The following is a 24,356-nucleotide window of genomic DNA, read 5'->3' on the forward strand; positions in this document are numbered from 1 at the left end:
GGGACTCTGGCACATGTCATGTGACTTCTGGGATGGATGGGGCATTGCATGATAGTTGAAGAGTAAGTTGATTCGATAATGTTCGTTGTTCTCTGCAGTGTTGGAAAACCTGTTCTTTCATGGCATCTTTTAAGTATCAGAACAAACCCTTTCACTGCACTTTTTGAGGCTGCATTGTATTGACAAATGAATGTAAGTTTCATACCATAACTTCTTATAAAGTATTCAAACAGACAAGACCTGCATAAAGACATGAACTAAAGTCCATTATCTGGCACCAATTCTTCAGATATATTGTGAGATGTGAAGGTTCATCTTGGCTCCTTGGCTGCATGTTGTGAATTTGTACATAATCCTTTATGTTGAGTCATGATCCAGAAAGTCTGCATGTATCAGAACAAAAGCTCGTCAATGCCTCTCTGTCAGAAATCGACATGGACTGTGAAATGATTGTGTTCTAAACCTCCACATCTGAAAGATGTCTTTGATGCTTTATCCTGTACTCTTGACAGAGGGCGACTGTTGAGACACCATGTCTTATTTTTAATAATCTGGCTGGTTTATGCATTTCTAGTTATTGTCTTCTCACATCCAAAGCCTGTCTGTTCTCTGGGGTGTATTTTTAACCCAGAAATATTCTTCTCCGGATATTTGACTCATCTTCAACAAGCAAACAATTGATTTATTTTATAACAAAATAGTAGCACATAATTGAATATTTATCTGCGGGCCACCTTGTCTATGCCGAGCAACCATCTGCCTATGTTCAGCCCATATCCATTTTGATTAGCCATTCTCAATTTCTTTTTTTTGTCCCCCCCCCCCGCCCTTCCCTGGGAACCAGTCAAGTTTTGGTTCCATCCACTCTTCTCTCCTACCAACTACATAAGAAAAAGTAGAAAGATATTTATGTTAGTTAAGGTGAAAAGAAAACAAGGCATTTAATGTGCTGTGGCTTCTGGAGGTGTTGGGGTGGGGGGGGGGAGTGGCTGTAGGGTTCCCATTAAGAATGGCTATTCTAAACCTTCTATGTATCTATCTAAGTATCTTTTAAATGTTACAACTATCTCTACCTCTACCACTTCCTCTGGCAGCTCATTTCATATACCCACTGAACTTTGTGTGAAAAACATGCCCCTCAGGTCCCTTTTAAATCTTTTCTCTCTCACCTTTAATTTATGCTTTCTAGTTTTATATTCCCCTATCCTGCAGGGAAAATAAAATCAATGACTCTTTACCTCAAGTATGCCCCCACATGACTTCCTAAATCTCTACAAGAAGCCTCCTCAAGCTCCTGTGCTTTAGTTTTTAGAGTCTTAAGTTATTTACTGAACTGCTTTTCGAAATTAATGTTGATCATTGACGTGATCTACTGAGATTGCTGTCTGAAGAGGGCACGCAAAATCATTGAGAACCCCTTCCACCCCGCACAAAGCATCTTTCAGCTGCTCCAGTCGAGAAAGAGATACAGGAGGATCAGAGCCAGCACCACCAGGCTGAGAAACAGCTTCTTCCCACGGGCAGTGAGAATGCTGAACAACCAAAGGAACTACTCACACAAACCATCCGAGACTCTCATGCTTATGAGACAATATTTATTTATTAATTTGTATACATGAATACTTGTCCTGCATCCAGAATGTATGTGTGTTGTGTCTGACTGTGTGTCTGCATGTTTTGCACCGAGGACCAGAGAACGTTGTTTATTTAGGTTCCACTTGTCCAATTGGATGACGATAAACTTGACATGGATTTGGATTTGTTCTGGCCTTATCAATATGAATGGTGGTATCTGCAAAATCATCGTCATAATTCTGCATGCTAATCCATATGCTAAGCTTATCTGCCTTTCCAACAATACTCCTTGCTTTGGAATAGATATACCACAGAACATTATTCCAATCTGTCTCTGTTTTTCCTTCTTCCTGAGCAGGTGCTGAAGAGGTGTAAATCTGACAAAGAATAACACTGAGACATACCCAACATAAACTTATGGTCTGTTACAAATTTTGATATTTTTGCTTTTACAATAGCTTTGATTTTCATTCAATCACAGAGAAAAAAAAACATATTCTGGTCAAGCAAATGTAAATGCGTATTTACCCCATTAAAAGTTCACAGAATGGTATGGAACTATTTAAGAATATTTACACGGTTGTAAATGCAGTAAGAAAGCTACCCTAGTTGCATAGGTAATGGTTGATATCTAGTAAAAACAGAAATGCTGGAGGATCTCAACAACTCTCGTAGTGTCCTTAGGAGGTAAAGATATATGACTGACATTATATATTAATGTCAAAGCTCAGGCCGGGAACGTTGGTCATATATCTTTACCTCCTATGGACACTACGAGAGTTGTTGAGTTCCTCCAGCATTTCTGTGCTATTACTAGAATCGTTGTATCTGTGGACTTTCGTGTTTCACCCCAATGGTCAATACCCTGCAGGATGTTGTCCATTGTCAACTGGATACTTTCCAGTGATAGAAACTTATGCACATTTATAATAAAGTAATGTTGATTCTTTTCAAAATTGCACTGAGTGCATAGATATGATGCCTAACTTTGTTAAGGACATGTCCCTTGTTAAGTATCAACATGTGTTTAATTTTAGCAATGAAATGCCCAGCATCTGCATATGTGAGCTGCTTTTATAGCCCGTCTGCATCTATACTAACTAAGTACACCCAGGTCGAAGGCAACATTTGCATAGCACCTGCACTGAGTGAATGCCCAGATAGACTTGAACTGACCAAAACAGCTTGCTTTATGGGTAATCATGGTTTAAAAAGGGCCCTAGGTGTAGGCCCAGCAATTAAAGGCCAGTAAGTTTGATTTTGGTGGTCAGTAAACTAATGGAAATATTCTTGGAGATAATATATATAAGTATCTAGAGAAGCAGGGATTGATCAGGGACACCCAACATGGGTTTGTGTGGGGAAGGTCATGTTTGATTTTTTTGAGGAGGTTGATGTGGGTAGAGCCTGAGATGTTTTCTACATGGATTTCAGTAAGGCCTTTGATAAGATTCCACGTGGAAGGTGGGTAAGGATGGTTCAGGTGCTAGGTATTAATGTTGAGATAGTTAGATGGGTTCAATGGTGGCTAGAAGGTAGATGCCAGAGAGTCATGGTGGATAACTGTCTGTCAGGATGGAGGTCGGTGAAGAGCAGTATGCCTCAGGGATCAGTGTTGGGTCCCTTGTTGTTTGTCTTTTACATTAATAATCTGGCTAATGGAGTGGTAAATTAAGTTAGTAAGTATGCGGATGATACAAAATAGGGGGAGTTGTGGATAGTGAAGATGGTTTTCAGAGACGGCAGAAGGATTTGGACTGCTTTGATTAATGGGCTGAAAGATGGCAGATGGACTTTAATACCAATAAGTGTGAGGTGCTTCATTTTGGGAAGAATAATCAAAACAGGACATATATAGTGAATGGGAAGGCATTGGGGAATGCAAAGGAACAGAGGGATCTTGGAATAACGGTTCATCATCCTTTAAAAGTGAAATTTCATGTGGATAGAGTGATAAAGAAGGCTATTGGCATGCTGGCCTTTATAAATCAAAGCATAGAATATAGGAGTTGGGAAGTGATGTTGAGACTATTCAAGGCATTCGTGAGGCCAAATTTGGAATACTGTGTGCAGTTCTGCTCCTCAAATTATAGGAAGGATATCAATAAGGTAGAGAGGGTGAAGAGAAGATTTACTAAAATGTTGCCTGGATTGCAGTATTTAGAATACAAAAAAAGATTGAGTAGACTGGGTCTTTATTCATTGGAGTGTAGAAGGTTGAGGGGGAATTTGATAGCGGTATATAAAATGATGAGGGGAATAGATAGAACAAATGTGAATAGGCTCTTCCCCTTGATGATAGATAAGATTGGACTAAGGGGTCATAAATTAAGGGTTAGGGGAAAAAAGTTTAGAAGTAACATGAGAAGGAGCTTCTTCCCTCAGAGAGTGGTAGTTGAGTGGAATGACCTTCCGGAAGAGGTGGTTACAGCAAGATCAATTTTATCATTTAAGAAAGAGTTGAATGAGTGCATGGATGAGCAGGGATTGGAGGAATATGGGCAGGGAACAGGTAAGTGGGACTAAAGGAGATCACATAAATCAATGCAGACTAGAGGGGCCGAGATGGCCTGTTTCTGAACTGTAATTGTTAAATGGTTGTATGGTTATAATATACTAGTTGACTTAAAATAAGGCAGGAAATCGTAAAAATAGGTTATATCTGAAAATTGGTATGTGATATGAAAATTTTAAGATGATTTTCATGATTACCAGCCCAAGATCCTTAAAATATATGCAAAAATTTACAGGAAGCAATATTTTCATTGTCCCATGTTATTGGTCTTTGTGGCCAATGGGACATTTAATTTGACCATAAATCTTTAATCCTTTTTTTATTATTTTATTTATATTTTTAAAACAACATGAAAATCAATGACATAAAGGAAAGATAATCTTATCATTTGATGTTGATTTTGAGTAAGAAAAACAAAGAACAAGTCCTAACCCTCCCCCCCAATCCACTCAGGAAGAAAAAAAGAGATATATAGTCTAGAGAATTGAAGAGAGAAAAGAAAAAGGGATGAAAATTAATTAAAAAAGAACAAAAAGGTTTGATTGAATTCTTCAATCTCCTGCCAAGGGACAAATATCCTGACTTACCCGGAATCCCAGGTGGTTCCCGGATGCAGGGGACCGAGGGCAGCGGAGGGGGGGGGAATGAGTGTCGTTAAGAATCTACACCTACATGTTGAAGATATAGACTCCATTTTTTTTTGGAAAAACATCATATTTTTTCCAAAGGTTATGTGTAATTTTCTCCAGGGGAAAACGTAATTACATTTCTGTCTTCTAATGGATTATATCTAGATGGGAATCGGATTTCCTGGCCACCACCAATGTGATCTTTACAAATTCTAATTGATGTTTCAACAGCCTCATTTTAGGTCTTACATCTGATATATTTCCCAATATATAATCAATTCCAGTATCTAATAAATCTAATCTTGGTGATTTGTTCGAGAAGATTCCCCGAATCTTCCCAGAAACGCCTCACCTTGGAACATGAGCAGGTTGAACATAAATCTTTAATTCTTCTCTGGAATATAACTTGGGAGTAACAGTGCTCTTTTACAAAGGTGAGTAGCTGAACATGTTGCTGTTTATTTTTGGAACTATCTACAGCGATATCAATATGCGTTGATCGTTCATTGATCTGCACCTTGATCTTCAAATCAAGCTGCATCACACTTGTTCCTCCTGCAGTGTAGCTGCAGTCCAAACCCAGCTCTTTTTCCATGTGTTGCAGATTCTCTCTGTACATTCCTTTGGGAAAGTTTCCTTTCTGTATTTGTACGCTGTCCTTGTTAGCTGTTTTGGGTTTGGATTGACATGCTTTGGGACTCTGCTTCTGACCTAATCAGAACAGAAAGAAACACTCAGGTGATGAATGGCAGCCGTGGCCGAGAGAGCAAGGACTCACAGCACTAGAACCCATCTGGTGCAAACACTTTTGGTCATTTGTGTTGGTGCTGCTGGGATATTTATGCTTGTCACTTTAATGAAATTCTCCCATGTTTCGGTGCCATCCCCATTCAAAGCTATTTTGCAAGACAAGTGAAATGTCAGAATTTTTGTATTTAACATGTTGGACTGTGTCTGACCACATGCAAATCTAATCCCCAAAATAAAACTTCAGTAATATTCCAGAACCTTAATAAATCCTGCAATGCAGCAATGTAATTTCTGGATGGTCCCCTTGCTCTGACTTCTCATGCCAAATTTGTAATTCTCTGCTATTAAAACTGAAAATAAAAATCTATTTTTTTCACTGCTTCAGGGAATGAAGCCTATTGGCGATTAGATTAGTAATACTGTGACAGATCTCAGAGCCAATTTTCATTACCAGAATAACCATCCTACCCTCACTTATGGAGATGCTCCAGATCTTGCGTAATTTCAATATGAACCTCAGCTCTTCAGACATTATTTAGCTTGAAAACAGCCCCAACTAGTTAACGTTGACTAAGTTAGTTCTATTTTCCTGCATTCAGCCCATACATCTCTCAACCGTTCCTATGCTTGTACCTTCCATAATGTCTTTTGAGCATTACACTTGTCCCCACCTCTACGACTTCATTTGGCAGCTCATTCCATATAAACACAGCCCTCTGAGTTAAAAGAACACCCCTCAGGTCCTTTAAAATCTTTCCCCTCTTAAATATATGTCCTCTCATTTTAGATGCCCTTTCCTTGAGAATATGACTATCTCATCGTTTTGTGCCCCCCTGATTTTATAAACCTCTCTATTTTACATGAACAGTATTTCCACTTTCTCTCTCTAACAGCAATGGACTCATTTGATAGATAATATGCGGCAATCTTGAAAAACACACACACACACACACACACACACACACACACACACACAAACGAGTGTGTGTGTGAAGTGTATGTATATACGTGTGCATGTGCCTGTGTATATGTGTGTTTGCGTGTTTATGTGTGCTTGTAGGTATATGCGTGCGTGTGTGCATGTTTGTGTGTGTGTATACATGTGTATATACATGTGTGCCTGTGTGTGTGTGTATATACATGTGTGTGTGCCTGTGTGGATATACATGTGTGTGTGTGAGTGTGCATATGAGTACATGTACCTGTGTATGTGTGTGTGTATATATGTGTGTGTGTGTCTGTGTATGTGTGTGTGTGTGTTTGTATATGTGTGCGTGTGTTTATATATGTGTGTGTCTGTGTGTGCATGTGTTTATATATGTGTGTGTGTATGTGTGCCTGTTTCCATGTGTATGTGCAGAACCCAAGACACTCAACATCACTGGAGGGTCTCCGTTTGCTTATCTTTCTCTTCTTGGAAGAGGCTCTGGACGAGTGGCACCTCTGTGTGGCTATAGAAGCTAACAAAAGTAAACATTTTTGATTGTATGAAACTTGAAAATATCAAAGATGCAGGGACTTGTTGGTGAAAAGTGAGGACTAAGGGAATTCTATCTGTGTTCTGTCAGTGCGGGTGAGAGATTCTGGAGGAGATATTGCATGAGAGTGGAAGTGCAAGATTCAAGATTCTTTTATTGTCAAGTAATAAAACAGATGTAATATTACAATCTGCTAGAAAGAAGAAAAATATTCACCATCACCTGAAATTGCTCAGTCCCCATACAGTCAGAGAAAGATAAATGGAAAAGTCCCTTCAGAGTCCTGAACATCGGCGGATTTGCTTCCAGCGCTCCAAAAGCCTCCACAGCCAGACAGATTGCAGGCCAAACCTCGGTAACTCGAGCTCCAGGTCCAAACTTCTGACACGATCAGGAAGCCTTCAGTGCCCAAGGGCATCCCAGTTCCAATACCCGGTATGCATTCAGCCAATCTCCAGCTAGTCTACAGCAGTCCGCAACCTGGTGTGAGTCCTTTGACTGCAAGTTGCCAGCAGCCTGTAGCCTGTGTGGGTTCCTTGCCTCAAGGTACCAATACTCCAGTGCCTGTGTGTGAGGTACAGGAGATACGGGAAAGGTTTATTTTCAATCAATTATAGCAGCGACAAAGCCACTTCACACGAAGAAAGAGGAGTTTAAATGTACTTTGCTTCTTCATGCTCCGGAACAATATCTACACCTTTCACAGTTAGCCCAGCAATGGACTGCATTGCAAGCATCAGCTTTCTTAGCTGGGAACCTTTACCACATATTAAGCACTGAGTGGCAATAGATGGATGGGAGGATGTTGTTGAGGAAGGAACATCCTTTAATCTCTTATCACACTTGAGGTTGTTAATATTTAATAATGCCCTCTAATTCAATGCTCACAGTCCAAGCCACAAGGCCTGCTAACATCCACGTGATGATGTTCAGCTTTTCATAAAAACTAATCTGTTCAATTTCAATTTCATGCCATCAGAATGAAGTGTAAACAGATTTCTGAATGACACAATGTGCTTAAAATTCCTTTTATACTGAGCATAAATGATATGAGAAAGCTTACGGCAGAATTAATCCATACATTTTCAGTGTCATCGATTCCATATGTTTTCTGCAAATCTGACTCAAAAAGTTTTTTTGTTGATTAGTTTTGAAAAGGAAAGTTTCCCCCAGTGACCACAAATTAAAACCTAACAGGCTCCAAATCCACTTCAGTATCACACTGTAAGTGCTGACTTCATTATGTACTCTTGTCAATTTGCCAAGGCCACTTTGATATCATTGAGAAGAATAAGACTGAGATGTCTTAAGGTCACCATCACTGCTTTGCACTGACATGTTTTTTTGTGGTTCTTTGATCATTGCTGTGTGAGGACATCGTTATCACAGGTAGAGAAGCCATTAAGGGAAAAACCCATCATGCTTATAAAGGGAGTCCTTGCCTGTGGTGGCCACATCAGAGAGTACATCAATAGCGTGGAAAATGGAAGCAATTTTCAACTGAGTTATGGAATGATACAGACCGAGTTGGAATTCTGGGCTAGTCCCATTTGCCTGCATTTGGCTCATACAGTTTACTTCTAAACCCTTCCTAAGTCTATATTGGTCCAAATGTATATTGAATATTGTAACTTTGCCCATTTCTCTAGTTTCATCTGGGAGCTCATTCAAGATACAGGATCCGACAGTAAAAGATTCCCCTACCTCCACATCCCCCCATCGGCGATCCTCAAATCTCTTCCTTCTCGCCTTAAGCTGAACATTCTCCTGTCAGCAAATTGGAGTGAGCAATTCATCTTGCTGCTCATACTCACCTCCCACACTAATTCCACCCCTCTAACTCACCCTTCCCCCCCCCCCTCACCCCACAAGCCCCAATAATAATCAGTTCTAGATAAGGAGGAGCAGATTTCATAATGCAGAGAAGGTTCAGTACAGAGAGCAGACATGAAGTGCAGATGTTGAGGTCCTGCCCTCAAATATTTTGGCATACTTTAGCACCTCTTATTTAAATCGTTCAAAAGTAACGTAAAAGTTGAAAATTAAATAAAATAATAAAGACCCATAAAATGTAAACCACATCGTTATTTAGCATTCTTGATTCGCTGAGTCAGCAAATGAATGGGGTCACCGTTCATGCTAACTAATTCCACCTGGTCAACTTGTGCAGCCTGATACACGGGCTCAGTGGTGAACCCAATGTATTGGAAGTTAGGGGTAGAATTACATCTCAGAGTCCTAAATAGGTTCACTTAAAGTTAAATTTGTTGTCATTTGATTCCACAATTATTTCTTTCTTTGGCTTGGCTTCGCGGACGAAGATTAATGGAGGAATAATGTCCACGTCAGCTGCAGGCTCGTTTGTGGCTGACAAGTCCGATGCGGGACAGGCAGACACGGTTGCAGCAGTTGCAAGGGAAAATTGGTTGGTTGGGGTTGGGTGTTGGGTTTTTTCCTCCTTTGTCTTTTGTCAATTACAACCCAATGAAACAACATTCTCTGGTCCTGGGTACAAAACATGCAGATACACAACCAGACATAACACATATATAGACAAACAGGGCATGTATTAATATGTTCTGTTGGTTAGTGTAAACAATCCCTATGGTCATTCAGCATTCTCACTGAAGCTGCTCCTCAGCCCGACGGTGCTGGCTGTCACTTTTCCAATGGGAGCAGCTGAAAGATGCAGTGAGCGAGATGGATTTGCACACCCTCTTCAGTCAACGATCCTGGTGGATCACATCGTTGGGGGGTGGGGTTTAGGGAGATTCTAGTGATTCTCTTTGCCACTCTTCTGAACCTGAGGATTGACCTCTCCTTTATTTCCCTGCAGCAACCACACCACACAGTGATGCAGCCGGCCAGGACGCTTTCGATGGAGCTCCTGTAGAAAGCTGACATAATGGTGGCAGGTAGTCTTGCCCGCTTCAGTCATCACTCCTGTGCCACATCTGAGATTTACCAGTTACTAATAATCACTATGAGATGTTTTATAATTTTTATGATGAGCTTGATAAATATTTTAATATGTCAGGGAAACTTGAGTTGAATCAGATTTTTGAGAGTCAGGTCACTCATAACCTGAGAAGACCATGTATAGTGTTCACTTATTTTTAATTATAATGAATGTGACAATATATGTTAATTCCAAATGTTAATTAATGTCTTTTTCTGTCACTATCTTTGGTATTGATTTTAACAAGAGTCCAACAAAGGGATTAATGAGGGATTAAAATGCACATTGCGCAGCCTCTGCGTGAACTACAGCTAATGAGGTGGAATTTGCAACTTCACAATATTTGAATCAAATCTTTCATAATTATTGGAATTTAAAGAGGATTTATCCTCTTAACGTTCAAATAATATGTATTCCTAGAACTTGTCAAATTCATTTGGTCAACAGGAAATTAAAAAGGTGCAAAGATTCCGCTAATTAAAAAAAAATGTGAGAAAACACCCCCCCCATGGCTTGCATCTGGCCAAATTGTGCTACGCCTGGATACGTGAGCAGATGGTAAAGTGCAGGCAGCCGGTTTTACATTTTACAACAATGTGTAACGTCGCTCAATGTGAGAGGATGAAGATGTTTACCAGCTTTTTGTTTCAAGATGCAACACAATCTATGACTGCATTATGCACACCAAGTTGCCTTCAAATTTGTGGTAACTCACACTAATGGCTGGTACTTGCTGGTTTGTGGGGTTGGACTCTTGCCTTTTCACGATAGATAATTATTTCAGGATTGGGGAAAGCAGTGTCCAAGCTTACAGAGCTGAAAAGTTTTACAAACTGAATTGGAATCAAAATAAAATATATTGGCACCAGTGTAATATAATTGCTGTATCTAACATATGGTAAGTTTAACTCTTGTCTTATCTATCTGCTACATATGAATATTTCCCCATTTATCTGATATAAACAATTGTTAGGTTTTCTCGAAATACAGTCATGATAACCTGTTTATTTTAACATTTGCTGCATCTGTATCTGTATCCTTCCGGACGGAGCACTGGAATATCTCCTAATACTTTTCATTCTTCTTCACTGTACACACATTTTTTGACCTCATCTTGTGCCCTGTGGCCTTTATTATTCTGTATTTGGCTAAACATCATGTGAAGTTGGCAAAGGTTATGAAAAGGCATGGTTATGTTAAAAATATTCATTCTTTGAGTATTATATTCAACATTTTCAGCAGGTGCCCATCACGAGTTAGTTTCGGTGAGAGAAGGCATTTTTTTAAAATTTCATTGTTTCTTTTGAGTTTTAATAACTCAAGATACATTACATATAACTTAAAATAGCCAAATTACAAGAAATGTCAGACTTGGCATACATTCAATAATAAAGTTTTTGTGTGTGTGTGTGTGTGTGTGTGTGTGTGTGTGTGTGTGTGTGTGTGTGTGTGTGTGTGTGTGTGTGTGTGTGTGTGTGTGTGTGTGTAGGTGTGGGTGCGTGTGTGTGTGTGTGTGTGGGTGTGGGTGCATGTGTGTGTGTGTGCGTGTGTGTGTATGTGTGTGAGTGTGGGTGCGCGTGTGTGTGCGTATGTGTGTGTGTGTGGGTGTGGGTGCATGTGTGTGTGTGTTTGCCCATGTGCGTGCATGCATTTGTTTTTAAAATAGAATGGAATGGAGAGCACTTGCTCAGATTATTTAGCCCAAGGAAAAACAGATCATTCAGGAAACCCAAAAGGTCAGCCTTTATGGAAAGGCATTGCCTCAGGCTGAAGACCTCCAAGAGTTTATTTCAGATTTCCAGCAGCTGGTGTTGTTTTTTTTCATATTTAATTCAATTGTCAGTGCCAATGTTTATGCTTCCCATGAGCCCTCCTTTCTCCTCCTTTATCCACTGATTCTTCTTTATTTTCATCCTCGTAGAGCAAAATACTTTCATCCTAGTTTCTACATTAACTGCAACTTCTTCATGTGGTGGCATATTCTACATTTGAACTATAATCTAATTAAAGATGTTCCTCAAAAAATGCTTTGTGAAATTTATGTATGTCTTTTTCGGATGTCCAGATGCTAATTTTAAATTTTCCATCTACATCCACTTGATCAAATTCTTTGAAAAACCTTCTCCAAATTTTTAAGTCACCCTTCAAAGTTCTCCTTTCAAGAGAAAATGGCCCTGGCATCATTAATCAATTTTCAAAGCAAAAATAAATTTTAATCTTTAAAAATCTTATTTCATTATTCCTCACTTCCTTCATCGCCTTTTGTAACTTAAACTGTTTAGGGTGATCTAAGAGTAATCTTGGCAAAGTTCTACATAATTTTCAATTAGCTTCCCTGTTTTTCAGTTCTATTCAGCTGGCTAATTGCGTAGTGGTATATTACATTTTAATTTTAACAATACAGCACAGTAGACAGACAGTCCAGACCATGAAACATGCACCACCCAATTACACCCAATAAACCTACCAACCACATACATTTTGGAGGATGGAAGGACACGGAAGAATCAGGAAAAAACAATAGGGAGAATGCACAAACCCCTTACAGACAATGCTGGATTTAAACCCAGTTCACTGGGTCTGTGAAAGCATTGCGCTAACTGCCTCGCTAACTGTGCTGCCCTGCATGGGGTGGGGGGGGAGTGCATGGAAATTGTTTCTTCTGCAGACATGCCCAATAATTATTTTGTACTGTGCAGGTGTACTTATGCCCCTACACTCAGCTCAATGTCAGGTACATACACTTAGGTGTAAGGAAGGTGAATATAACTGATGGCAAATATTCACTAAGATGTTTTAAGGCTAATTTATTCCATGCTCTGCTAGCTTTCAGTTGGGTTAATATAATTCAGTAAAACTAAACTGTTATTTAGCGTACTATCTCATTGTTAAATTCCCTTGGCAATGAAGAAGAAAATATTGGCTATGAAATACTCTGCACCTGCAAAAGGATTGGGGAAAATTGTACTAACCTTTTATGGAAATCCGTATTTTCATAGATTGATGATTAAAGAATCCTAGCTAATTAAGGAATTCTAGCTAATTGATAAATCCCAATTTCCCCACTTAAAATTTGAAACTCTCCATTTCCCTTTGGCACTTTTAAATTCAGGAGACGCGTATCTCTGTAATTTGAATAAGAATGAGAGATCTTTAATCCCAGAGCAAGCTATAGAATATCAATCCACACATACCTTTTATTTAATTCTTCCTTTCCTCTCAACACTTAAGATCCCCTCACTCTCTGATCAAATGAGATCACCTAATATCATATTTTTAAAATCTTTTCAATGGTTGACAGTTCAAATATCCCTTTGACTGCTTCACATGGAAGCTACCAACACCCATTCAAGAACCTTCACAAAATGATGAGTAGGGAACCTCAAACCTGTGTGATTAGGCCTCTGAATTAGCCCAGAGAGCAGTCATTTTACGACTGTAGAACAGCCATGACTTCATTTGATTTATAAAATTGAAATCCATGTATTTTGTGCTGGATATGAATCAGTGTAGCCAACTGAGTTTTCCACCAAATTTAATTAATTATCTCCATGTAAGACATTGACCAGACACAACCAATGCTTCTAAATACTCATTGTATTTGGGGATTGGGAGACTGAAATCACCTCTGGTAATCGTTCACCCATTGTAGCCCAAGACTGTTTCTTTAAAGCACACATGTCAAACTCTGGCCCGCGGGCCATAATTATATTTGGCCCGCAAGATCATTTCAAAAATGTATTAGAGGTGGCCCGCTGGCCGCCCATGCACAGTAAAACAACAAATCCCAGAATGCATTGGCGTCAGCCTGCTAATCGCCCCCACCTCCTCTGTTTACGTTGCAGGGTCTCACCGTGGACTCTGGTTTTGGGGCCTGGCCGGTGTCAGGGGAAGCCAAGGCCGCTTCCCAGCGCCCGGAACCGGAGGCCTCGGGCCTGACCTCGCCAGGACCGTTGCCCACTCCCCCTCCCTGCCGCAGGCCGACCCGCGACTCACGGTGATGGGGCCGCTGATCCGCCGAGATGCCGCCCTGCAGCGAGAGCCGATGCCCCCGCAATGTCGTTGTCCAACCCGATCGCCTGCAAACCCCCGCCCTCCCGCACACAGGCCTGAGTAAGTATTATGAACTTTAATCTCAGGATAAAACGATCTTCCAATAGTTTCATGTCACAGTGATAAATATATTCCTGGTTAAAAATGGTCCTGCACCTGGATACAAGCTCATTAGGCATAAAACTTGAAAAGTGTGTAAATCAAAGGATATCTGTACCAATGGAAAAAGGGCATGGCAAATAACCCTGCTAGAGTTCATGCCCACAATCAGTCACCCATTTGATTGTTTCAGGAATCATGTTATTCTCCCACATTCTCAATAGCCCTCAGATTTTACTATTCGACAGCACACTAGCAACATTTGACAAATCCTCTATAGAGAAATATTATTTATTGAATATTTTATTTCTCATTTGTTAATGCTTCTGGAAAGAGTTTATCCAAAACTATTATTAAACATTTATTTTAATAAGAAAAAGTTTAACATTACATATGTTGAAAGAAGAGAAAACATGCAGATGTTGTTGAAAATTTTCAATAAATATTTAGTTCGGCCCTCGACTTAGTCCAAGTTTTTAATTTTGGCCCTCCGTGAATTTGAGTTTGACACCCCTGCTTTTAAAGAAATAATTCATGTCAAAGTTTTTTTTTACAAATGCTGTTCAAATTGCAGCATACCTGCACCAATGCAGATATGATAGCATCTGTCAGGGCATTGTACCACCAGCAAGTCCACCTCTTCTTGAGGTAGTGGGGCTTTTGTTTATCTTGCCAATTTGTTATAGATTTTCATTTGAACACTCATTGGTATTGAAAGGACTAACTTGTGGTAGCACAGGTTAATGTATAAACAGAAAGTTCTTCGATTTGCATCTAAATCATTGAGAGTACTCATTTAATTTGTTTTGGAAATAGCACCAATTGAGTAATATGTGGAAACTATAATATCTTTTGGATGATTTATATTGGTCCCTTTGCCATTGGATGAAAAATTGTTCAAAGCCATCTTGCACTAAATAAACTCCACTTCACTTATTTGAGGATGACAGGATGAATGGATGTTTTATTGTTCCTAGGTAATTATTTTTTAACCATCACGAAGTGAGTCTTAGACAGAAATGATCTAGGTAATTGTATTTTAATTGTATTCTGCAATAAAACTACAATGTAATTACCTGGGTGCTCACTGAGGGAATGAATTAAATTCATTTTAAAAGCATGCATAGATTGGGAGCAAAGTCATTGGAAATACTGAGATAGAATCAAGGTGCAATAAAGATCTAGATTAGGGAAGGTTTCTTTTGCAGGTCTATTTAGTGCATATGTCATCTGTTGACGGCTACTGTGCCTGATGGAGGGGATTTTTGCAACTAGAATAAATTACTGGGTGAAGTTAAATATTATGTTTCTAACACTGAAGTAGAAATGAAGAAATTTTGTACAACCAGAAGAAAGACAGGGTTTTTTTTTATAATCATTTCATTATATGCCATAGTGGCACATGCACCATTTCCGAGTAATATCCTATCTAAAGGCATAATTAATTGTACTGAGTGAAAACCTCCTGCAATAACTGATCTCTTTAGTCAATATTTCATAAATGTGAACACCAATCATGTCGATCGTCCATGATTGACAACTATTATTGTATATCCAAGCAACCAGATATTAGCTGTTCAAGTGGTTTCTTTTGACTGTGTAAAGTTGGCAGGCATTGCCTGTTTTTTTGATATATGGATGGAAGTGTTTATTGAAGATTAACACCAAGTTCATAACATTGATTTGGCATCCATCAGCAAATATTGAGTCATACAATATTGGAAACAGGCCTTTTGGCCCAAATGGTTGATGCCAGCCAAAATGTCCTCTTGCCTGCATTTGACCCACATTCCTCTGAACCAGTGGTTTTCAAACTTTTGCTCTCCACTCACACATCACCGCACAAGTAACTCCTATGCCATAGGTGCTCTGTGATTAGTAAGGGGTTGTTTAAGGTGTGTGAGTGGGAAGGGAAGGTTGAAAACCAGTGCTGAAATATTTTGCTTGAGAAAAATTGTCATTGTCATTGGCCCATTTCCATGGGCCAATTAGGTGGAATTAAACTAATCACAGAGAACCTACGGCATAGGGATTACTTAAGGAGGTATGTGAATGGAAAGAAAAAGTTTGAAAATCACTACTCCGAACCCATCCTATCCGTGGATCTGACCAATTTGTTTTTTTAGTATTGCAATAGTACATGCTCAAGCACCTTCTCTGGTAAACTTATTCCATCTACCCGCCTCCCACTGTGGAAAAAAATAGTTGCCCCTCTGTTAAAACTTACCTCCCTTTCACCTTAAACCTATGTCCTCTGATTAGTGATTCCCCTACTCTTGAAATTCTTTATTGAGCTTTACTATCTGTTGTCTGGACACTACTAACAAGTACTTGTTAGTTCACTTGTCATTTCAAGTCAACTTTATTTATTGTTCCTGCCATGCTCACATGGTAAAGACGAGATAGTATTTCTCCAGGATCACAAAGCATATTTACATAATTTAAGTCAGAAGTTAAACACATTAAAATATTAAGATATATGCAGTAAAGGTCCACAGTATGGTGTCCACATATCTTTTGGGAATTCATATCCTGATGTAAATGAAAGTCTGTAAATAGCATTATTTTTGTTTCCCTGTGCTAAGTTTTTAAATCTATCCCAACCATTCCCAACCATTTTTTAACTATCTTTTTTGCCTAAGACGCTGCTCAAGGTTTATGGGCCCCGTTCCCCGTGAAGCAGTGAAGTTTTGGTTTCTTCCGTACTACATTAAAAAAAATATTGGTATTGCATGAAGTGAAAAGGAAACAAGGCTTTTATTTTCTGGCCCCCGGTGGGAGTGGTAGGGTGGTCGTAGGATCGCCATTGAAAATGGCCGATGTAGCCCATGAAGTTCATAAGATTTGATATGTTGGTGAACAACATGTTGGTAATAACATGGAAATTCTCCACCATGCTTTAATCCCATCTCTGACGTTGATACTTGAAGAGCAGAACACTTCTTTCGTCCAAGTGCAATGCAGAAATGTACTGGAGAAACTCTTTGAACATTGCACCCAAGCCCAGCATTTGCAAACTTTCTTGGATAACTCGTCCATCCGCATGTTTATTTGGAGCACGTGCTTGAAGTTAATTATGACCTCAGAATGCACATTCTCATTGGATTTATAATTCACAGCTCTTTAAGAAACACCATTATATAATTATGATGATCCCATTCGATCCCTTTCCCTTACTGGTCATAAACAATTTAATTTCTGAGATCCACATACTGAGGATCAGTAAATTAATTACTGCTCAACTGCTCTTAAATGGTAAAGGACTTATGATTCCCTCCTTTTGTAATACAAACTTGGAATATTCTAGTCACCTCATTAGAGGAAGGATGTAGAAGCTATGGAGAGGGTGCAGAGGAGATTTACTAGGATGTTGCCTGGATTAGAAACCATTTCTTCTGAGCTAAGGTTAACAAAACTAAGGCTTTTTTCCATGAAGTGATGAGAAATGACTTAATAGAGGACTATAAGATTATTATTAGATAAGGTGGGCGGCCAGCACCTCTTCCTGGAACGAGAGTAGCAAATGCCAGAGGACACATGAGCAAGGTGAGGGGAGGAAAGTTTAGGGGCGACGTCAAGGGTAAGTTTCTTATACAGAGTATAGGTGAATGGAATGCAAAGCCAGGGGTGGCGGTGGAGGCTGGTGCAATAGCAACATTTGAAAAACTCATATGGATGCAAGAAAAATAGAGAGTTATGGGCATGAATTAAGAATGGTTTAGTAGAGAGTTATGGGCATGAATTAAGGATGGTTTAGTTTGTTGAGTAGGTTTAGGTAAGTTGGCTGAAGGGCCTGTACTGTGCTGCAATATTCTATGTTCAAGACTAGAGATCATGGACTCAGGGCCATTTATTTAAATTGGTATGATAGGCATAGCGGTTAGTGCAATGCCTTTATAGCGCCAGCGATTGGAACTGGGTTTTGAATCCCGCGCTGTCTGTAAGTAGTTTGTACATTCTCCCCGTGTCTCCATGGGATTTCCCCAGGGGCTCCAGTTTCCTCCCACCATTCAAAACATATCGGGGGTTAAGGTTAACTGGGTGTAAATTGGTGGCGCGGACCTGTGGGCCAAAATGGCCTGTTAGCGTGTCTAATTTAAAAAATTTTAACTTTTTTAACAATATTTTTCAAGTGGTGCTGACCACTTCCAATGGAATACAGTTGTATCTGATGAAGCATCTTACTACCAGGCAAGTCCATCTATGCCTGATGTAGTGGTCTTTGATTTACCGTGACAAAATTATGTAAATTTTCATTTAAAAATATTTTTCTCTTTTTTTTCACCATCTTCCTGACTCATTGCCAAAACTACTTACTCAATTCTCGGGTTGTCTGAAACGACACATCTATCAGCCACTTTCAGTTGTCTTGTAATTAATCACAACATGTGTTGCTCCATGCTCAGAATACAATGTATTGATTTAAAAGTTGACAAGTTGTTTAAAAATAGGATGCAGCGAATTACTATGCAAGCTTCAAGGCATCAAGTCTGTGCGCTCCACAATCTTTGAAAGGACGTAACTTTGTGAAAGTCATGTATCTTACTGAAGACTTAAAAGAATCGATGTATCCTGAAACTTCTGATACAACTTAAGTAATGATCACTTTGTTCATTTATTTCTAATTTTCACCCTATCTCTCACATAATACGGTGAGTGACTGAATTGCAATGTTTCTATCATTATGGGAGTTTTATCGAGTGTGAAAGGGAACGGAGGTGCAAGCTAATAACAGCCAATCCAGATATGAGATCAAATAAACAACAGGTTTATCTGACATTCCTCAGTGGCCAATATTTCAGCGCATTCTGTTGAAGTACAAAATTAAAACATCTTGCTTAGAGTTTAGACTTGTTTTCACTTATGTGAATTACAATATATTTCTTCAATGATTAATATTCAGTACATATTTAATTTGCTTTCTAAGATTGGAAGTAAAATGTGGTAAATATTAGAGCAGTTCAAGGTGAATGTTTGCTGTCTGCTTCATTTTCCCATAGATTATCTGGACTATTATCTGAGACTTCTGCGAGATAGAAAGTTTAATGCCATGGTGCCAAGATGGTGCAACTTCTCTCTCAATGCCAATGAGGCGAAGGAGATGGTCATTGACTTCAGAAGAGGAGGCTGAGACCATAGACCTGTCCATGTCAATGGAGCTGAAGTGAAAAGCATTCCAATGGCCTGACTTGGACCAATCACATTGATGTGATGGTCAAGAAAGCATACCAATGCCTTTAATTTCTTAGAAGACTAAGAAAGTTCAGGATGTTCCTCCACAACCTGTGCAGGTAAACTTATTTGATGCCACACAGCGAGATATGGGAACTGCTCAGCTCAAGATCTGAAATTGCAGAAGGCAGTGAATGTAGCCCAGAACCTCATGCAAACTTCTGTCCCTCCATGGGCTCTATCCATATCTTCTGCTGCCTGGGAAAGGCAGCCAACATTCTGAAGGACCCATCATGTCCTGGATACACTCTCTTCTCCATCCTCCCTTCAAGGAGAATGGCCAAAAATGTGAAACTGTGAACCCACAGGCTGAAAGACAGTTTCTTCCCTGCACCCCTCAAACTCCTGAATGAACCCTGCAAACATATTTGCATGTTGTCCTTGCTTTGAACTAATTCATTTATTCCAGTACAACACCAATTGTGATCTTGTTTATCTACTTTATATAGATGTGTGAACATCTGCATTTACCTGTTGGATTGCTTGTAGAAGAACTTTTTTTGTACCTGGTATCATGTGACAACAAATTTTATAGAAAAGGCAGGAAATATTTTTTTATTAAATTATTAAATTTAGACATACAGTACAGTAACAGGCAATTTTGGCTCATGAATCTGTGCCACCCAATTTACATCTAATATCTAATATCGCCTCAAACCGTGCATCTTGGCGCCTCACAGTTTGGCGGGCAGCAACCTCCTTTGAAGAAGACCGCAGAGCCCACCTCACTGACAAAAGGCAAAGGAGGAAACACCCAACACCCAACCACAACCCACCAATTTTCCCCTGCAACCGCTGCAACCGTGTCTGCCTGTCCCGCATCGGACTTGTCAGCCACAAACGAGCCTGCAGCTGACGTGGACATTTACCCCCTCCATAAATCTTCGTCCGCGAAGCCAAGCCAAAGAAAAGAAGAAATCCCCTGGTACGATTCGAACAATAGGAGGAAACCAGAGCCCCTGGGGAAAACCCACACAGACACGGGGAAATGGTACAAACTTTTTACAGACAGCACAGGGTTCAAACCCTGGTCCTGATCTCTGACGGTGCTGATCCTACCCTTACTTAACCAGCTTAGAGAATTATTAGCAAGTAGTGCATTAGCAAGATTCAAAAGCTACTCGCCAAGATCCCGTTGATAGTACTTCACAAATTCACAACCTCAGCCAGCCAGGGGTAGCAAGGTATGGTATTTTGACTTTCCCATCAAAGATTTCAGATTTATTGTCAGAGTACAGACATTACAGATGTAAACAAACTGTGGATGCAGAGAGAATTTTTAAAAAATCAATGAAGTGCACAAGTGCGAGTCCTTAAATGAGAGCACGATTGAGTTTGTTGTTGAGGAGTCTGATGGTGGAGTGGGAGCAGCTGGTCACCTAACTACAGGAAGGATATCAATAAGATTGAGAGACTACAGAGAAGATTTGCTAGGATGTTGCTTGGTCTTCAGGAATTGAGTTACAGGGAAAGATTAAACAGGTTAGGACTTTATTCCCTGGAGTGAAGAAGAATGAGGGGAGATTTGATAGAGGTTTAGAAAATTATGAGAGGCATAGACAGAGTCGATGCGAGTTGCCTTTATTCACTTAGATTGAGGGAGATAAATACGAGAGATCATATTTTTAAGCTGAAAGGGAAAAGGTTTACGGGGAGCATTAGGGGGAAGTTCTTCACTCAGAGGGTGGTGGGTGTCGAATAAGCTGCCATCTGATGTGGTGAATGTGGCTCGATCTTGTGTTATAAGAATAAATTGGATAGAAACATGGATGGGAGAGGTCTGGAGGGTTATGGAATGGGAACAGGTCAGTGGGAAATGAAAGTTGGCACAGACTAGAAGGATTGAATGGCCTATTTTCTGTGCTGTAGCATTCTATGGTTCTGAGGGACAATGGAAAGAATGCAAGCACTCTTGAGAACCCCATGCAGTCACAGGGAGAACATAAACTCTCCACATAATAATTAGGATCAATACCTTGATCCCTGAAGCTCTGGAGAAAGCAATTTCCTTTCTCTCCTCCACCACCTTTTTTTAAAATTTGGTCAGCTGCCTGCTTTTTGCTCATACCTTGATGAAGGGCCCAGGCCTGTGATGTTGGCTATACTTTTCTTCCTATAGATGCTGCAAGATCTGCTATATTACTCCAGCACTTCTGCGCATTGCACTTCCTTTCTATAGCCAAATTGGGATGTCTCTGCCTCCTCATTCACTACATTACGGTCTGCGCAGCTTGCAGATGGTGGTGGTGATGTAATGGGTGGCATAGTGGTGCATGTTGCAGAACTGCTACCTTTCAGCGCCAGAGATGTGAGTTCAATCCCGGCCTCTGCTATAGTTTGCACAATCTCCTTTTGATCATGTGAATTTCCTCCAGGGTATCCTGTGTCCTCCCTCGTCCCAAAGTTCAGTTAGCTAATTTGCCATTTTAAAAGGCCCTTGATGCACAGGTGGGTAGTAAAACCTGGAGACTGTTGGAGAATAATAAAAAGGGATCAAATGAAGGTGGTTGATGGTCACACGAGAGCTTTCCTTGCTGGTTCACTTCATGACTCCATAGATTACCAGACTAGTAACATGGAGAAGATCTGGCTTGCTGATCGTTTTATTGAAATGAAACATCAGCCATTCTTTTTCTCTCACTGATGTTCCTCGAACTACTGGACTCATCCAGAATATTGTTTTCTGGATATAATCTAGAGAATTAGATCCAACTTGCTATGGAATTTAATTTCAGTTAATAAGTGGGATCTAAGGCCAAAAAGTCAACCATGACTAGATTGGAATTATTACTCTATTGGGAGCCAATAGTAGAGGATTAAATGGGAACAAAGCAAAAGGGTCCATTGCTTGGCATGGATGAGCTGAACCTGTGGGCCTATTTCTTTTAATGATTATTACTGATGACCACCACCTGCTGATGACCATGTTGGTCTGGTTCATCTTAACTTCAGAATCAGTAATGCTAAACCGACACTTGCTTTGGTGACAATTAGTAATGGGCAATAGATGTTGACTTTGATCCAATGGTGAAAAAAAGAAAACAATAAAATGGACCATTAACCTAGCCTGTTTTTAAGTTAATGTTCAGGATCAATTGCTATGCTCCCCTCCGAAAGAAATTGGATGGAACTTTTTTTTTAGCTTCTTCTTTATTCTCTTTTTAGCTTCTAACAAAGGACCAATTTGGGAAAGCAGCCATCCACAGGTCATGACTGGAGTTGTTTTTTTGCCTCTAAGTCTGTGACAAGTGACAGATGTGAGATGCTCTCTAAATCCCAACCACTGTCTGCTGTATTCTATAAATAGTTACTGATCTGTTGCACAATCGATGACAGGTTTCCAAAAAAAAAATTGGTGTCAACTGCTATCTTTTGATCGCTACTGATTGGGAACATTTTACCTCGGATCAGTTTGCTGGAAGGTTACTCCAGAAGGCACAGACAATTTTACTAAACTTTTTTTAATTGACAGGAATTACAACATTTGTGTGGATTATGTAAATTCTTACTTCAAACAAGAACTGGAGACCCAGGATTTAGGGAAAAAATCATTAAACTCACAAAATGGCTTAAAAATTGTAAGCTGCTTTCTAACATCATATGTCCTGTTTAATACGAAAGGAGGAATATGTCAAAGGAAAAACATAACCTACAAGAGACCTGTGGACCTGAATTTTGCCACCAATGTGTTTAATGGCTTTGTTGTTACTTATGCATTAGGTTTAGCCCACGAATCATTAAAGTCACTAAGCAAACTATACAATTAGAATTTTTTTTAATGTTTACAATTGGGCATGTATTTTTTTTATCCTCGAAGGACCTGTTTGGCTGCAGCATTTTGATGCATATTGTATGTATAGTTTACTTTTGTGTATAACAATAAACTCAATATCATATTATCATATTAATTTGTGCTGCTCTGTCATTAGTCTTGGAGTCACAGTTATACAACTTGGAGATGGACTCTTTGGCCCAAGTTTCCTTCCTGAGCTAGTCTAATTTTAGCTCAATTCCCTCCAAACCTTCCCTATCCATGAAGACATCATCCCTTCAATTACCCTCCTAGTGTCAGGTATGTTCTTGCATGAACCATTGATTTACCTTGTTTCACAGATACCTAAAGAGAGTAAGGCAGAATCACTAAGTTTTACAGCACAGAAGTGGTGTTGAAGTTGGAGAAGGTTCAAAGGAGGTTCATCAGGAGTTTCCAAGAATTAAAGGGGCATTTAACAGCTCTCAGCCTCTATTCATTGGAATCTAATGATCCTGTGCTGAATGCCATAATTAGAAACAATCATCCTAATTCTCCAGTATCAACTCTTCCTTTTTGATCATTTTCTTCCAAGTGCAGTAAGACACAGTAAATCACAAGCATATTGAGTGAGATCCAAATATCCCTTTTAACCTTTGCTTTACAACCATAGTTATTTGCCATTTTAACTTTTATTAATCACTCTACAGCTATAGTTATAATGTTCCTTTAACCTTCGTAGCCTTCCTGACTTGTTCCAGCTATTTTATTGTCATAGGCTCGTAACCCATTAACAAGCCACGTCGATTAAAATAAATACTCATCTTAAATTTATTACTCAGTAGTTCTGGAGAAATTCAGCAGGTTTAACCACATTCCTCACAGCAAAGATGTTGAACTGATGTTTCAGGCCTGAACCCTTCAGCAAAATATGAGCAAAAAGCACGGAATGCTGAATGAAAAGTTGGTGGGAGTGGTCGGTGCCACAAGACTCACCCCACCAGGTTCAGGAAAAGTGGCTCCCCCTTCACCATCAGAATCCTCAACAAGAAACTCAATCAGGGACTCATTTAAGGACTCTTGCTTGTGCACTTTATTGATTTTCTTTTTTATTCTCCCTGTATTGAATAGTCATTCATTATTTGTTAACAGTTCTTTATTTGTTTAGGTGTTTATACTGTGTAGTGTGCGTCGAAAGAATCAAAGACTTGTTGATCCAAACCAAGGCTTTTATTAACTAAAAGACTGGAGCGTATCACAAGTAGGTCGACCAGTCCAGAATGACCTGGTCTGGCTAGGAGCAATCCTTTAAGAC

At 39.6% G+C, this 24,356-nt stretch overlaps 1 long non-coding RNA gene across 3 annotated transcripts in view; it reads left to right on the forward strand.

Annotated features, from left to right (window-relative positions):
• LOC138742819 (uncharacterized) overlaps positions 1-23,119 on the forward strand; it is a 47,762-nt gene extending 24,643 nt beyond the window's left edge. The window contains exons 3-4 of one of the 3 annotated variants that reach the window (XR_011344426.1): positions 9,784-9,862; positions 19,059-23,119. This is a non-coding gene — a long non-coding RNA (uncharacterized lncRNA). Of the gene's footprint in view, positions 1-9,783; positions 9,979-19,058 lie in introns of those variants that run through there. The other 2 variants (XR_011344429.1, XR_011344427.1) reach the window with 2 other exon arrangements.
• Positions 23,120-24,356: the final 1,237 nt, after the last annotated feature.

Source organism: Narcine bancroftii, chromosome 9, assembly GCF_036971445.1.
Source record: "Narcine bancroftii isolate sNarBan1 chromosome 9, sNarBan1.hap1, whole genome shotgun sequence".
Classification (NCBI taxonomy): domain Eukaryota; kingdom Metazoa; phylum Chordata; class Chondrichthyes; order Torpediniformes; family Narcinidae; genus Narcine; species Narcine bancroftii.